Source organism: Somniosus microcephalus, chromosome 33, assembly GCF_052327205.1.
Source record: "Somniosus microcephalus isolate GS21.2 chromosome 33, FLI_Smic_1.0, whole genome shotgun sequence".
Lineage (NCBI taxonomy): Eukaryota > Metazoa > Chordata > Chondrichthyes > Squaliformes > Somniosidae > Somniosus > Somniosus microcephalus.
The window spans coordinates 15,356,439-15,372,344 of record NC_141019.1 but is presented as its reverse complement, the minus strand read 5'-3'; positions in this window follow the sequence as shown (position 1 = coordinate 15,372,344).

Genomic DNA, 15,906 nt, shown 5'->3' with positions numbered 1-15,906 from the left:
CCCCTGGATACAGTGTCTCGGTGTGTGGACCCTGGATACAGTGTCTCGGTGTGTGCACCCTGGGTACAGTGTCTTGGTGTGTGGACCCTGGATACAGTGTCTCGGTGTGTGGACCCTGGATACAGTGTCTCGGTGTGTGCACCCTGGGTACAGTGTCTTGGTGTGTGGACCCCAGGTACAGTGTCTTGGTCTGTGGACCCTGGATACAGTGTCTTGGTGAGCGGCCCCTGGATACTGTACCTCGTTATGTGGACCCTGGATACAGTGTCTCGGTGTCTGGATCCTGTATACAGTGTCTCGGTGTATGGGCTTTGGATACAGTGTCTTGGTGTGTGGCCCCAGGATACAGAGTCTCTTTGTCTGGACCCTGGATACAGTGTCTCGGTGTGTGGACCCTGGATACAGTGTCTCGATGTTTGGACACTGGATGCAGTGTCTCGGTGTGTGGGCCCTGGATATAGTGTCTCAGTATGTGGACTCTGGATACTGTTTCTCGGTGTGTGGACCCTGTATACTGTGTCTCGCAGTGTGGACCCTGGATACAGTGTCTCAATGTTTAGACCCTGGATGCTGTGTCTCGATGTGTGGACCCTGGATAGAGTGTCTCGGTGTGTGGACCCTGGATACAGTGTCTCGGTATGTGGACCCTGGATACAGAGCTTCGGTGTGTGGACCCTGGATACAGTGTCTCGGTGTGTGGATCCTGGATACAGTGTCTCGGTGTGTGGACTCTGGATACAGTGTCTCAGTGAGTGGACCCTGGATACAGTGTCTCGGTGTTTGGATCCTGGATTCAGTGCCTTGGTGCGTGGTCCCTGGATGCAGTGTCTTGGTGTATGGACACTGGATACAGTGTCTCAGTGTGTGGACCCTTGAAACAGTGGCTTGTTGTGTGGTCCCTGGATACGGCGTCATGGTGTGTGGTTCCTGGATACATTGTCTTGGTGTGTGAGCCCTGGAAACAGTGTCTTGGTGTGTGGACACTGGATAAATTGTTTCGGTGTGTACACCTGTATACAGTGTCTCGGTGTGTGGTCGCTGGAAACAGTGTCTCAGTGTGTGGACCCGGGATACAGTGTCTTGGTGTGTGGACCCTGGATTCAGTGTCTCGGTGTGTGGTCGCTGGATACAGTGTCTTGCTGTGTGGACCCTGGATTCAGTGTCTTGGTATGTGGTCCCTGGATACAGTGTCTCGGTGTCTGGACCCTGAATACAGTGTCTCGGTTTGTTGACACTGGATTCAGTTTCACTGAATGTAGACACTGGATACATTGTCTCGATGTTTGGACCCTGGATGCAGTGTCTCGGTGTGTGGACCCTGGATATAGTGTCTCAGTGTGTAGACCCTGGATGCAGTGTCTCGGTGTGTGGACCCTGGATACAGTGTTTCGGTGTGTGGACCCTGGATAAAGTGTCTTGGTGTGTGGACCCTGGATACATTGTCTCGGTGTGTGGACCCTGGATACAGTGTCTTGGTGTGTGGACCCTGGATACAGTGTCCCGGTGTGTGGACCCTGGATACAGTGTCTCGGTGTATGGACCCTGGATACAGTGTCTCGGTGTGTGGACCCTGGATACAGTGTCTCGGTATGTGGTACCTGGATACAGTGTCTCGGTGTGTGGATCCTGGATTCAGTGCCTTGGTGTGTGGACCCTGGTACAATGTCTCGGTGTTTGGACGCTGGATACAGTGTCTCAGTATGTGGACACTGGATAAAGTCTCTCGGTGTATGGACACTGGATACAGTGCCTCGGTGTGTGGACCCTGGATACAGTGTCTCAGTGTGTGGACCCTGGATTCAGTGTCTTGGTGCGTGGACCCTGGATTCAGTGTCTTGGTGCGTGGACCCTGGATACAGTGCCTCGGTGTCTGGACCCTGGATACAGTGGCTCGGTGTCTGGAACCTGGATACAGAGTCTCAGTGTGTGGACCCTGGACACAGTGGCTCGGTGTGTGGACCCTGGATACAGTGTCTCGGTGTGTGCTCCCTGGATGCAGTGTCTCGGTGTGTGGACCCTGGATACAGTGTCTCGGTGTGTGGACACTGGATACAGTGTCTCGGTGTGTGGACCCTGGATACATTGTTTTGATGTGTGTACCCTGGATACAGTGTCTTGGTGTGTGGTCCCTGGATACAGTGTCTCGGTGTTTGGGCCCTGGATAAAGTGTCTCGGTGTGTGGACCCTGGATACAGTGCATCGGTGTGTGGACCGTGGATACAGTGTCTCGGTGTGTGGACCCTGGGTACAGTGTCTTGGTGTGTGGATCCTGGATACAGTGTCTCGGTGTGTGGACCCTGGATACAGTGTCTCGGTGTGTAGACCCTGGACGCAGTTTCTCAGTCTGTGGACCCTGGATAAAGTGTCTTGGTGCGTGGACCCTGGATACAGTGTCTCGGTGTGTGGACCCTGGATACAGTGTCTCAGTGTGTGGACCCTGGATACAGTGTCCTGGTGTGTGGACCCTGGATACAGTGTCGGAGTGTGTGGACTCTGGATACAGTGTTTCGGTGTGTGGACCCTGGATACAGTGTCTTGGTGTGTGGACCCTGGATACAGTGTCTCGGTGTGTGGACCCTGGATACAGTGTCTCGGTGTGTGGACCCTGGATACAGAGTCTCAGTTTGTGGACCCCGGATAAAATGTCTCTGTGTGTGGACCCTGGATACAGTGTCTCGGTGTTTGGACCCTGGATGCACTGTCTCGGTGTGTGGACCCTGGATGCAGTGTCTCGGTGTGTGGACCCTGGATACAGTGTCTCTGTGTGTGGACCCTGGGTACAGTGTCTCGGTGTGTGGACCCTGGATACAGTGTCTCGGTATTTGGACCCTGGATGCACTGTCTTGGTGTGTGGACCCTGGATGCAGTGTCTCGGTGTGTGGACCCTGGATACAGTGTCTCAGTGTTTGGTCCCTGGATGCAGTGTCTCAGTGTGTGGACCTTGGATACAGTGTCTCGGTGTGTGGACCCTGGATACAGAGTTTTGGTGCGTGGACACTGGATACAGTGTCTCGGTGTGTGGACCCTGGATACAGTGTCTCGGTGTGTGGACCCTGGATACAGTGTCTCGGTGTGTGGTCACTGGATACAGTGTCTCAGTGTGTGGACCCTGGATACAGTGTCTTGGTGTGCAGCCCCTGGATACTGTACCTCATTGTGTGGACCCTGGATACAGTGTCTTGGTGAGCGGCCCCTGGATACTGTACCTCGTTATGTGGACCCTGGATACAGTGTCTCGGTGTCTGGACCCTGTATACAGTGTCTCGGTGTATGGGCTTTGGATACAGTGTCTTGGTGTGTGGCCCCAGGATACAGAGTCTCGGTGTCTGGACCCTGGATACAGTGTCTCGGTGTGTGGACCCTGGATACAGTGTCTCGATGTTTGGACACTGGATGCAGTGTCTCGGTGTGTGGGCCCTGGATATAGTGTCTCAGTATGTGGACTCTGGATACTGTTTCTCGGTGTGTGGACCCTGTATACTGTGTCTCGCAGTGTGGACCCTGGATACAGTGTCTCAATGTTTAGACCCTGGATGCCGTGTCTCGATGTGTGGACCCTGGATAGAGTGTCTCGGTGTGTGGACCCTGGATACAGTGTCTCGGTATGTGGACCCTGGATACAGAGCTTCGGTGTGTGGACCCTGGATACAGTGTCTCGGTGTGTGGATCCTGGATACAGTGTCTCGGTGTGTGGACTCTGGATACAGTGTCTCAGTGAGTGGACCCTGGATACAGTGTCTCGGTGTTTGGATCCTGGATTCAGTGCCTTGGTGCATGGTCCCTGGATGCAGTGTCTTGGTGTATGGACACTGGATACAGTGTCTCAGTGTGTGGACCCTGGAAACAGTGGCTTGTTGTGTGGTCCCTGGATACGGCGTCATGGTGTGTGGTTCCTGGATACATTGTCTTGGTGTGTGAGCCCTGGAAACAGTGTCTTGGTGTGTGGACACTGGATAAATTGTTTCGGTGTGTACACCTGTATACAGTGTCTCGGTGTGTGGTCGCTGGAAACAGTGTCTCAGTGTGTGGACCCGGGATACAGTGTCTTGGTGTGTGGACCCTGGATTCAGTGTCTCGGTGTGTGGTCGCTGGATACAGTGTCTTGCTGTGTGGACCCTGGATTCAGTGTCTTGGTATGTGGTCCCTGGATACAGTGTCTCGGTGTCTGGACCCTGAATACAGTGTCTCGGTTTGTTGACACTGGATTCAGTTTCACTGAATGTAGACACTGGATACATTGTCTCGATGTTTGGACCCTGGATGCAGTGTCTCGGTGTGTGGACCCTGGATATAGTGTCTCAGTGTGTAGACCCTGGATGCAGTGTCTCGGTGTGTGGACCCTGGATACAGTGTTTCGGTGTGTGGACCCTGGATAAAGTGTCTTGGTGTGTGGACCCTGGATACATTGTCTCGGTGTGTGGACCCTGGATACAGTGTCTTGGTGTGTGGACCCTGGATACAGTGTCCCGGTGTGTGGACCCTGGATACAGTGTCTCGGTGTATGGACCCTGGATACAGTGTCTCGGTGTGTGGACCCTGGATACAGTGTCTCGGTATGTGGTACCTGGATACAGTGTCTCGGTGTGTGGATCCTGGATTCAGTGCCTTGGTGTGTGGACCCTGGTACAATGTCTCGGTGTTTGGACGCTGGATACAGTGTCTCAGTATGTGGACACTGGATAAAGTCTCTCGGTATATGGACACTGGCTACAGTGCCTCGGTGTGTGGACCCTGGATACAGTGTCTCAGTGTGTGGACCCTGGATTCAGTGTCTTGGTGTGTGGACCCTGGATTCAGTGTCTTGGTGCGTGGACCCTGGATACAGTGCCTCGGTGTCTGGACCCTGGATACAGTGGCTCGGTGTCTGGAACCTGGATACAGAGTCTCAGTGTGTGGACCCTGGACACAGTGGCTCAGTGTGTGGACCCTGGATACAGTGTCTCGGTGTGTGCTCCCTGGATGCAGTGTCTCGGTGTGTGGACCCTGGATACAGTGTCTCGGTGTGTGGACACTGGATACAGTGTCTCGGTGTGTGGACCCTGGATACATTGTTTTGATGTGTGGACCCTGGATACAGTGTCTTGGTGTGTGGTCCCTGGATACAGTGTCTCGGTGTTTGGGCCCTGGATAAAGTGTCTCGGTGTGTGGACCCTGGATACAGTGCATCGGTGTGTGGACCGTGGATACAGTGTCTCGGTGTGTGGACCCTGGGTACAGTGTCTTGGTGTGTGGATCCTGGATACAGTGTCTCGGTGTGTGGACCCTGGATACAGTGTCTCGGTGTGTAGACCCTGGGCGCAGTTTCTCAGTCTGTGGACCCTGGATAAAGTGTCTTGGTGCGTGGACCCTGGATACAGTGTCTCGGTGTGTGGACCCTGGATACAGTGTCTCAGTGTGTGGACCCTGGATACAGTGTCCCGGTGTGTGGACCCTGGATACAGTGTCGGAGTGTGTGGACTCTGGATACAGTGTCTCGGTGTGTGGACCCTGGATACAGTGTCTTGGTGTGTGGACCCTGGATACAGTGTCTCGGTGTGTGGACCCTGGATACAGTGTCTCGGTGTGTGGACCCTGGATACAGAGTCTCAGTTTGTGGACCCCGGATAAAATGTCTTTGTGTGTGGACCCTGGATACAGTGTCTCGGTGTTTGGACCCTGGATGCACTGTCTCGGTGTGTGGACCATGGATGCAGTGTCTCGGTGTGTGGACCCTGGATACAGTGTCTCTGTGTGTGGACCCTGGGTACAGTGTCTCGGTGTGTGGACCCTGGATACAGTGTCTCGGTATTTGGACCCTGGATGCACTGTCTTGGTGTGTGGACCCTGGATGCAGTGTCTCGGTGTGTGGACCCTGGATACAGTGTCTCGGTGTTTGGACCCTGGATGCAGTGTCTCAGTGTGTGGACCTTGGATACAGTGTCTCGGTGTGTGGACCCTGGATACAGAGTTTTGGTGCGTGGACACTGGATACAGTGTCTCGGTGTGTGGACCCTGGATACAGTATCTCGGTGTGTGGACCCTGGATACAGTATCTTGGTGTGTGGTCACTGGATACAGTGTCTCAGTGTGTGGACCCTGGATACAGTGTCTTGGTGTGCAGCCCCTGGATACAGTGTCTCGGTGTGTGCACCCTGGGTACAGTGTCTTGGTGTGTGGACCCCAGATACAGTGTCTTGGTCTGTGGACCCTGGATACAGTGTTTTGGTGAGCGGCCCCTGGATACTGTACCTCGTTGTGTGGACCCTGGATACAGTGTCTCGGTGTCTGGACCCTGTATACAGTGTCTCGGTGTATGGGCTTTGGATACAGTGTCTTGGTGTGTGGCCCCAGGATACAGAGTCTCGGTGTCTGGACCCTAGATACAGTGTCTTGGTGTGTGGACCCTGGATACAGTGTCTCGATGTTTGGACACTGGATGCAGTGTCTTGGTGTATGGACACTGGATACAGTGTCTCAGTGTGTGGACCCTGGAAACAGTGGCTTGTTGTGTGGTCCCTGGATACATTGTCTTGGTGTGTGAGCCCTGGAAACAGTGTCTTGGTGTGTGGACCCTGGATACAGTGTCTCGGTGTATGGACCCTGGATACAGTGTCTTGGTGTGTGCACCCTGGATACATTGTCTCGGTGTATGGACCCTGGATACAGTGTCTTGGTGTGTGGACCCTGGATACATTGTCTCGGTGTGTGGACCCTGGATACAGTGTCTTGGTGTGTGGACCCTGGATACAGTGTCCCGGTGTGTGGACCCTGGATACAGTGTCTCGGTGTATGGACCCTGGATACAGTGTCTCGGTGTGTGGACCATGGATACAATGTCTCGGTATGTGGTACCTGGATACAGTGTCTCGGTGTGTGGATCCTGGATTCAGTGCCTTGGTGTGTGGACCCTGGTACAATGTCTCGGTGTTTGGACGCTGGATACAGTGTCTCAGTATGTGGACACTGGATAAAGTCTCTCGGTGTATGGACACTGGATACAGTGCCTCGGTGTGTGGACCCTGGATACAGTGTCTCAGTGTGTGGACCCTAGATTCAGTGTCTTGGTGTGTGGACCCTGGATTCAGTGTCTTGGTGCGTGGACCCTGGATACAGTGCCTCGGTGTCTGGACCCTGCATACAGTGTCTCGGTGTCTGGAACCTGGATACAGAGTCTCAGTGTGTGGACCCTGGATACAGTGGCTCGGTGTGTGGACCCTGGATACAGTGTCTCAGTTTGTGGAACTTTGATACAGTGTCTCGGTGTGTGGACCCTGGACACAGTGTCTCGGGGTGTTGACCCTGGATATAATGTCTCAGTGTGTGGACCCTGGATAATGTTTCTCAGTGTGTGGACACTGGATACTGTTTCTCGCAGTGTGGACCCTGGATACAGAGTCTCGGTTTGTCGACTCTGGATACAATGTCTCGGTGTGTGGACCCTGGATACATTGTCTCTGTGTGTGGACCCTGGATACAGTGTCTCAGTGTGTGGACCCTGGATACAGTGTCTCAGTGTGTGCACCCTGGGTACAGTGTCTTGGTGTGTGGACCCCAGATACAGTGTCTTGGTCTGTGGACCCTGGATACAGTGTCTTGGTGAGCGGCCCCTGGATACAGTGTCTCGGTGTGTGGACCCTGGATACAGTGTCTCGGTGTGTGCACCCTGGGTACAGTGTCTTGGTGTGTGGACCCTGGATACAGTGTCTCGGTGTGTGGACCCTGGATACAGTGTCTCGGTGTGTGCACCCTGGGTACAGTGTCTTGGTGTGTGGACCCCAGATACAGTGTCTTGGTCTGTGGACCCTGGATACAGTGTCTTGGTGAGCGGCCCCTGGATACTGTACCTCGTTATGTGGACCCTGGATACAGTGTCTCGGTGTCTGGACCCTGTATACAGTGTCTCGGTGTATGGGCTTTGGATACAGTGTCTTGGTGTGTGGCCCCAGGATACAGAGTCTCTTTGTCTGGACCCTGGATACAGTGTCTCGGTGAGTGGACCCTGGATACAGTGTCTCGATGTTTGGACACTGGATGCAGTGTCTCGGTGTGTGGGCCCTGGATATAGTGTCTCAGTATGTGGACTCTGGATAGTGTTTCTCGGTGTGTGGACCCTGTATACTGTGTCTCGCAGTGTGGACCCTGGATACAGTGTCTCAATGTTTAGACCCTGGATGCTGTGTCTCGATGTGTGGACCCTGGATAGAGTGTCTCGGTGTGTGGACCCTGGATACAGTGTCTCGGTATGTGGACCCTGGATACAGAGCTTCGGTGTGTGGACCCTGGATACAGTGTCTCGGTGTGTGGATCCTGGATACAGTGTCTCGGTGTGTGGACTCTGGATACAGTGTCTCAGTGAGTGGACCCTGGATACAGTGTCTCGGTGTTTGGATCCTGGATTCAGTGCCTTGGTGCGTGGTCCCTGGATGCAGTGTCTTGGTGTATGGACACTGGATACAGTGTCTCAGTGTGTGGACCCTTGAAACAGTGGCTTGTTGTGTGGTCCCTGGATACGGCGTCATGGTGTGTGGTTCCTGGATACATTGTCTTGGTGTGTGAGCCCTGGAAACAGTGTCTTGCTGTGTGGACCCTGGATTCAGTGTCTTGGTATGTGGTCCCTGGATACAGTGTCTCGGTGTCTGGACCCTGAATACAGTGTCTCGGTTTGTTGACACTGGATTCAGTTTCACTGAATGTAGACACTGGATACATTGTCTCGATGTTTGGACCCTGGATGCAGTGTCTCGGTGTGTGGACCCTGGATATAGTGTCTCAGTGTGTAGACCCTGGATGCAGTGTCTCGGTGTGTGGACCCTGGATACAGTGTTTCGGTGTGTGGACCCTGGATAAAGTGTCTTGGTGTGTGGACCCTGGATACATTGTCTCGGTGTGTGGACCCTGGATACAGTGTCTCGGTGTGTGGACCCTGGATACAGTGTCTCGGTATGTGGTACCTGGATACAGTGTCTCGGTGTGTGGATCCTGGATTCAGTGCCTTGGTGTGTGGACCCTGGTACAATGTCTCGGTGTTTGGACGCTGGATACAGTGTCTCAGTATGTGGACACTGGATAAAGTCTCTCGGTGTATGGACACTGGATACAGTGCCTCGGTGTGTGGACCCTGGATACAGTGTCTCAGTGTGTGGACCCTGGATTCAGTGTCTTGGTGCGTGGACCCTGGATACAGTGCCTCGGTGTCTGGACCCTGGATACAGTGGCTCGGTGTCTGGAACCTGGATACAGTGGCTCGGTGTGTGGACCCTGGATACAGTGTCTCGGTGTGTGCTCCCTGGATGCAGTGTCTCGGTGTGTGGACCCTGGATACAGTGTCTCGGTGTGTGGACACTGGATACAGTGTCTCGGTGTGTGGACCCTGGATACATTGTTTTGATGTGTGGACCCTGGATACAGTGTCTTGGTGTGTGGTCCCTGGATACAGTGTCTCGGTGTTTGGGCCCTGGATAAAGTGTCTCGGTGTGTGGACCCTGGATACAGTGCATCGGTGTGTGGACCGTGGATACAGTGTCTCGGTGTGTGGACCCTGGGTACAGTGTCTTGGTGTGTGGATCCTGGATACAGTGTCTCGGTGTGTGGACCCTGGATACAGTGTCTCGGTGTGTAGACCCTGGGCGCAGTTTCTCAGTCTGTGGACCCTGGATAAAGTGTCTTGGTGCGTGGACCCTGGATACAGTGTCTCGGTGTGTGGACCCTGGATACAGTGTTTCGGTGTGTGGACCCTGGATACAGTGTCTTGGTGTGTGGACCCTGGATACAGTGTCTCGGTGTGTGGACCCTGGATACAGTGTCTCGGTGTGTGGACCCTGGATACAGAGTCTCAGTTTGTGGACCCCGGATAAAATGTCTCTGTGTGTGGACCCTGGATACAGTGTCTCGGTGTTTGGACCCTGGATGCACTGTCTCAGTGTGTAGACCCTGGGCGCAGTTTCTCAGTCTGTGGACCCTGGATAAAGTGTCTTGGTGTGTGGATCCTGGATACAGTGTCTCGGTGTGTGGACCCTGGATACAGTGTCTCGGTGTGTAGACCCTGGGCGCAGTTTCTCAGTCTGTGGACCCTGGATAAAGTGTCTTGGTGCGTGGACCCTGGATACAGTGTCTCGGTGTGTGGACCCTGGATACAGTGTTTCGGTGTGTGGACCCTGGATACAGTGTCTCGGTGTGTGGACCCTGGATACAGTATCTCGGTGTGTGGACCCTGGATACAGTGTCTCGGTGTGTGGTCACTGGATACAGTGTCTCAGTGTGTGGACCCTGGATACAGTGTCTTGGTGTGCAGCCCCTGGATACTGTACCTCATTGTGTGGACCCTGGATACAGTGTCTCAGTGTTTGGACCCTGGATGCAGTGTCTCAGTGTTTGGACCCTGGATACAGTGTCTCGGTGTGTGGACCCTTGATACAGTGTCTCGGTGTGTGGACCCTGGATACAGTGTCTCAGTGTGTGGGCCCTGGATACAATGTCTCGGTGTGTGGACCCTTGATACAGTGACTTTGTGTGTGGACCCTGGACGCAGTGTCTCAGTGTGTGGACCCTGGATACAGTGTCTCGATGTGTGGACCCTGGATGCAGTGTCTCGGTGTGTGGACCCTGGATACAGTGTCTCGGTGTGTGGACCCTGAGTACAGTGTCTCGGTGTGTAGACCCTGGATACAGTGTCTCAGTGTGTGGACCCTGGATACAGTGTCTCAGTGTGTGGACCCTGGATACAGTGTCTCGGTGTGTGGACCCTGAGTACAGTGTCTCGGTGTGTAGACCCTGGATACAGTGTCTCAGTGTGTGGACCCTGGATACAGTGTCTCGATGTGTGGACCCTGGATGCAGTGTCTCAGTGTGTGGACCCTAGATACAGTGTCTCGGTGTGTGGACCCTGAGTACAGTGTCTCGGTGTGTAGACCCTGGATACAGTGTCTTGGTGTGTAGACCCTGGATACATTGTCTCAGTGTGTGGACCCTGGATACAGTGTCTCGGTGTGTAGACCCTGGATACAGTGTCTCAGTGTGTGGACCCTGGATACAGTGTCTCAGTGTGTGGACCCTTGATACTGTTTCTCGGTTTGTGGACCCTGGATACAGTGTCTCGCAGTGTGGACCCTGGATACAGTGTCTTGTTGTTTGGACCCTGGATACAGTGTCTCAATCTGTGGACCCTGGATACAGTGTCTCGGTGTGTGGACCCTGGATACAGTGTCTCAGTGTGTGGACCCTGGATACAGTGTCTCGGTGTGTGGACCCTGGATACAGTGTCTCAGTGTGTGGACCCTGGATACAGTGTCTCAGTGTGTGGACCCTGGATACTGTTTCTCAGTTTGTGGACCCTGGATACTGTGTCTCGCAGTGTGGACCCTGGATACAGTGTCTTGTTGTTTGGACCCTGGATACAGTGTCTCAATGTGTGGACCCTGGATACAGTGTCTCGGTGTGTGGACCCTGGATACAGTGTCTCAGTGTGTGGGCCCTGGATACAATGTCTCGGTGTGTGGACCCTTGATACAGTGTCTTTGTGTGTGGACCCTGGACGCAGTGTCTCAGTGTGTGGACCCTGGATACAGTGTCTCGATGTGTGGACCCTGGATGCAGTGTCTCGGTGTGTGGACCCTGGATGCAGAGTCTCGGTGTGTAGACCCTGGATACAGTGTCTCAGTGTGTGGACCCTGGATACAGTGTCTCAGTGTGTGGACCATGGATACAGTGTCTCGGTGTGTGGACCCAGAGTACAGTGTCTCGGTGTGTAGACCCTGGATACAGTGTCTCAGTGTGTGGACCCTGGATACAGTGTCTCGATGTGTGGACCCTGGATGCAGTGTCTCAGTGTGTGGACCCTGGATACAGTGTCTCGGTGTGTGGACCCTGAGTACAGTGTCTCGGTGTGTAGACCCTGGATACAGTGTCTCAGTGTGTGGACCCTGGATACAGTGTCTCAGTGTGTGGACCCTGGATACAGTGTCTCAGTGTGTGGACCCTTGATACTGTTTCTCGGTTTGTGGACCCTGGATACAGTGTCTCGCAGTGTGGACCCTGGATACAGTGTCTTGTTGTTTGGACCCTGGATACAGTGTCTCAATGTGTGGACCCTGGATACAGTGTCTCGGTGTGTGGACCCTGGATACAGTGTCTCAGTGTGTGGACCCTGGATACAGTGTCTCGGTGTGTGGACCCTGGATACAGTGTCTCAGTGTGTGGACCCTGGATACAGTGTCTCAGTGTGTGGACCCTTGATACTGTTTCTCGGTTTGTGGACCCTGGATACAGTGTCTCGCAGTGTGGACCCTGGATACAGTGTCTTGTTGTTTGGACCCTGGATACAGTGTCTCAATGTGTGGACCCTGGATACAGTGTCTCGGTGTGTGGACCCTGGATACAGTGTCTCAGTGTGTGGACCCTGGATACAGTGTCTCGGTGTGTGGACCCTGGATACAGTGTCTCAGTGTATGGACCCTGGATACTGTTTCTCGGTTTGTGGACCCTGGATACTGTGTCTCGCAGTGTGGACCCTGGATACAGTGTCTTGTTGTTTGGACCCTGGATACAGTGTCTCAATGTGTGGACCCTGGATACAGTGTCTCGGTGTGTGAACACTGGATACAGTGTCTCAGTGTGTGGACCCTGGATACTGTTTCTCAGTTTGTGGACCCTGGATACAGTGTCTCAATGTGTGGACCCTGGATACAGTGTCTCGGTGTGTGGACCCTGGATACAGTGTCTCAGTGTGTGGACCCTGGATACAGTGTCTCGGTGTGTGGACCCTGGATACAGTGTCTCAGTGTGTGGACCCTGGATACAGTGTCTCAGTGTGTGGACCCTTGATACTGTTTCTCGGTTTGTGGACCCTGCATACAGTGTCTCGCAGTGTGGACCCTGGATACAGTGTCTTGTTGTTTGGACCCTGGATACAGTGACTCAATGTGTGGACCCTGGATACAGTGTCTCGGTGTGTGGACCCTGGATACAGTGTCTCAGTGTGTGGACCCTGGATACAGTGTCTCGGTGTGTGGACCCTGGATACAGTGTCTCAGTGTATGGACCCTGGATACTGTTTCTCGGTTTGTGGACCCTGGATACTGTGTCTCGCAGTGTGGACCCTGGATACAGTGTCTTGTTGTTTGGACCCTGGATACAGTGTCTCAATGTGTGGACCCTGGATACAGTGTCTCGGTGTGTGAACACTGGATACAGTGTCTCAGTGTGTGGACCCTGGATACTGTTTCTCAGTTTGTGGACCCTGGATACAGTGTCTCAATGTGTGGACCCTGGATACAGTGTCTCGGTGTGTGAACACTGGATACATTGTTTCAGTTCGTGAACCTTGGATATTGAATGCTCTCTATTTATTTCAGTCAGTGTTACAGAATGGTGTCAATATTATAATGCAGGGCCGTGAAATCGAGCCACACCTGGCTCCCGAAACATACTCCTAACTCGCTGAACCTTGTGACACATTGGTCACAGCTGACTCCAGTGCCCCAGTGGCTGAGCGGGTCAAGCCCTGCATGGCACTCAGCCGGGCAAACTAGGGCGATGCCAGCATCTGTCTGTGCTGAGATCACTCCTCTTCTGCATCGGCAGACGTTAGGGGCAGAGAAAATCAGCCAGGGTTCCTGCTCCTGATTCCTGAACCGGTGACCCCTGCTGGAAAAAGTGTGTGTGTGTCTCTGAGTGTGCCTGTCTGTCTTCGTGTGTCTGTGTGTGTGTATGTTTGTGGGTCTGTGTTTGTGCATGTGTGTGTGTGTCTGTGTCTGTGTGTGCGTGGGTTTGTGTCTGTTTGTGTATGTGTGTGTGCGGGTCTGTGTGTGTGTGTGTCTGTGTCTGTGTTTCTGTGTGAGTCTGTGTCTGTTCATGTATGTGCGTGTGTGGGTCTGTGTGTGTGGGTCTGTGTGTGCGGGTCTGTGTGAGCGGGTCTGTGTGTGTGGGTCTGTGTGTGTGGGTCTGTGTGTGTGGGTCAGTGTGTGTGGGTCTGTGTGTGCGGGTCTGTGTGTGCGGGTCTGTGTGAGCGGGTCTGTGTGTGTGGGTCTGTGTGTGTGGGTCTGTGTGTGTGGGTCAGTGTGTGTGGGTCTGTGTGAGCGGGTCTGTGTGTGCGGGTCTGTGTGTGCGGGTCTGTGTGTGTGGGTCTGTGTGTGTGGGTCTGTGTGTGTGGGTCTGTGTGAGCGGGTCTGTGTGTGCGGGTCTGTGTGTGCGGGTCTGTGTGAGCGGGTCAGTGTGTGTGGGTCTGTGTGTGCGGGTCTGTGTGTGGGTCTGTGTGTGTGGGTCTGTGTGTGTGGGTCAGTGTGTGCGGGTCTGTGTGTGGGTCTGTGTGTGTGGGTCTGTGTGTGGGTCTGTGTGTGCGGGTCTGTGTGTGCGGGTCTGTGTGTGCGGGTCTGTGTGTGGGGGTCTGTGTGTGCGGGTCTGTGTGTGTGGGTCTGTGTGTGCAGGTCTGTGTGTGTGGGTCTGTGTGTGTGGGTCTGTGTGTGTGGGTCTGTGTGTGTGGGTCTGTGTGTGCGGGTCTGTGTGTGCGGGTCTGTGTGTGCGGGTCTGTGTGTGTGGGTCTGTGTGTGTGGGTCTGTGTGTGTGGGTCTGTGTGTGTGGGTCTGTGTGTGCGGGTCTGTGTGTGCGGGTCTGTGTGTGCGGGTCTGTGTGTGCGTGTCTGTGTGTGCAGGTCTGTGTGTGTGGGTCTGTGTGTGCAGGTCTGTGTGTGGGTCTGTGTGTGCGGGTCTGTGTGTGCAGGTCTGTGTGTGGGTCTGTGTGTGTGGGTCTGTGTGTGCAGGTCTGTGTGTGGGTCTGTGTGTGCGGGTCTGTGTGTGTGGGTCTGTGTGTGCGTGTCTGTGTGTGTGGGTCTGTGTGTGGGTCTGTGTGTGCGGGTCTGTGTGCGGGTCTGTGTGTGCAGGTCTGTGTGTGGGTCTGTGTGTGTGGGTCTGTGTGTGTGGGTCTGTGTGTGTGGGTCTGTGTGTGCGTGTCTGTGTGTGTGGGTCTGTGTGTGTGGGTCTGTGTGTGGGTCTGTGTGTGTGGGTCTGTGTGTGGGTCTGTGTGTGTGGGTCTGTGTGTGTGGGTCTGTGTGTGTGGGTCTGTGTGTGGGTCTGTGTGTGCAGGTCTGTGTGTGTGGGTCTGTGTGTGTGGGTCTGTGTGTGGGTCTGTGTGTGTGGGTCTGTGTGTGTGGGTCTGTGTGTGGGTCTGTGTGTGTGGGTCTGTGTGTGGGTCTGTGTGTGCAGGTCTGTGTGTGTGGGTCTGTGTGTGTGGATCTGTGTGTGGGTCTGTGTGCAGGTCTGTGTGTGGGTCTGTGTGTGTGGGTCTGTGTGTGTGGGTCTGTGTGTGTGGGTCTGTGTGTGTGGGTCTGTGTGTGTGGGTCTGTGTGTGTGGGTCTGTGTGCGGGTCTGTGTGCGGGTCTGTGTGCGGGTCTGTGTGTGGGTCTGTGTGTGTGGGTCTGTGTGTGCGGGTCTGTGTGTGTGGGTCTGTTTGCGGGTCTGTGCGTGTGGGTCTGTGTGCGGGTCTGTGCGTGGGTCTGTGTGCGGGTCTGTGTGTGGGTCTGTGTGTGTGGGTCTGTGTGTGGGTCTGTGTGTGGGTCTGTGTGCAGGTCTGTGTGCGGGTCTGTGTGCGGGTCTGTGTGTGTGGGTCTGTGTGTGTGGGTCTGTGTGTGTGTCTGTGTGTGGGTCTGTGTGTGGGTCTGTGTGTGCGGGTCTGTGCGTGGGTCTGTGTGCGGGTCTGTGTGTGTGGGTCTGTGTGTGTGGGTCTGTGTGTGGGTCTGTGTGTGGGTCTGTGTGCAGGTCTGTGTGCGGGTCTGTGTGCGGGTCTGTGTGTGTGGGTCTGTGTGTGTGGGTCTGTGTGTGTGTCTGTGTGTGGGTCTGTGTGTGGGTCTGTGTGTGTGTGGGTTTGTGTGTGTGGGTCTGTGTGTGTGTCTGTGTGTGGGTCTGTGTGTGGGTCTGTGTGTGTGTGTCTGTGTGTGCG